This window comes from Alligator sinensis, unplaced genomic scaffold (assembly GCF_000455745.1).
Source record: "Alligator sinensis unplaced genomic scaffold, ASM45574v1 scaffold1295_1, whole genome shotgun sequence".
In the NCBI taxonomy this organism is placed as follows: Eukaryota; Metazoa; Chordata; order Crocodylia; family Alligatoridae; genus Alligator; species Alligator sinensis.
In genome coordinates, this window is record NW_005841880.1 from 1023130 (window position 1) to 1024277 (window position 1148).

At 67.0% G+C, this 1148-nt stretch overlaps 1 protein-coding gene across 4 annotated transcripts in view; it reads right to left on the reverse strand.

Moving 5' to 3' along the window:
- The window catches only part of CIRBP (cold inducible RNA binding protein), a 5995-nt gene extending 5329 nt beyond the window's left edge, over positions 1 to 666 (reverse strand). For all 4 annotated transcript variants that reach the window (XR_003092550.1, XR_003092549.1, XM_025196412.1 and 1 more), the window contains exon 1: positions 648 to 666. The gene's annotated coding sequence lies outside the window, so the exon portion shown is untranslated. The remainder of the gene's footprint in view (positions 1 to 647) is intronic.
- Positions 667 to 1148: the final 482 nt, after the last annotated feature.

Sequence of the window (1148 nt, forward strand, 5' to 3'; positions counted from 1 at the left end):
TATGCAAACGAGACCCGGCTCGGTTGCGAGGCAGCGGCACGCCCCTCCTCCTCGCCCCGCTGCCCTGATTGGGCAGTGTTATATTAATATTCATCAAAACCTTGTACCCTCCCCACGTGGGGGCGGAGCGCGGCCGGGAAGTACTGATTGGGCGGAGAGGGAGGAGGGCGGGGCGCCGTTGGCAGAGGGGAAGGGGGGAGAAGAGAGCGCTGAGCTCCGATTGGCTCCGGCCCGCGCCGCAGTCCCCCGAGGCGGGAAAGGGGGCGGGGCCGCGGTGGCCTAGTTTCGCGCCTACTCGGCAATGCGGCTCCCGCCACTGCTGCAGACAAAGGGGCGGGTGAGGGGGCGGGCGCCATCTTGGATCCAGGCAGTTTCTGCCCGAGGGCCGTTCCCCCCCCTCACAGTCCCACAGAACCCCCCTGGACGTGTCCCCAAGCACCGTTCCCACCTCGCTGCCGTGGCCCCTTGCGCGAATCACGTCATGCGCCTGCCACGCTTCTCCCCGTGCCGTCTCCTCACGGCGCCGCCACTCCCCTCAGTCTCCTCACAGCACCACGTCTCCCCTCCGTCTCCTCGGCTGCCCCATCCTCCCTCTGAAGAGACCCATCCTGTTCCCAGGTGTACTTCCCACATGACACAAGACGCACCTCAGGCCTCGCTGCCCGGAGTCTCCCCCAAAATGCAACCGTCCTCATGGGTCCGATCCCCCCCCCACGGCGCCCCTTCAGGTGGCCATCGGGGAAGACATCCCGGTTTCCTGCCGCTCCGTCCTCACTCGATACGGAAACGTCCTCTATTTTTTTAAATAAAGGCGTCCGGTTTCGTATCGATCGAGGACGGAAGACACCTGGGCTGTCCTCCACAATGGCCGCCCTATGGTTCGCCATGGCGGGGAAGAGGGTCGCCGAGGGGCGTCAGGGCCCGATTCGCTCTCCCGGCCTCCGCTCTCGGGCGCCCGTGAGCCTGGCCAAGATGGAGCCCGTCGACGGCAACGCTCGCGGCCTTCGAACCCGCGGCGAGGAGGGAGGCAGCGGGTCGGGAGAGGAACGGCCGCTCGGGATGCCTCTAAAGCAGGCCTGCCCCGCACGCGGGCCAGGCGGAAGGAGCTGATTTACAACGCGGAGCCGTGTCACGGCGGGCTTTGCCCC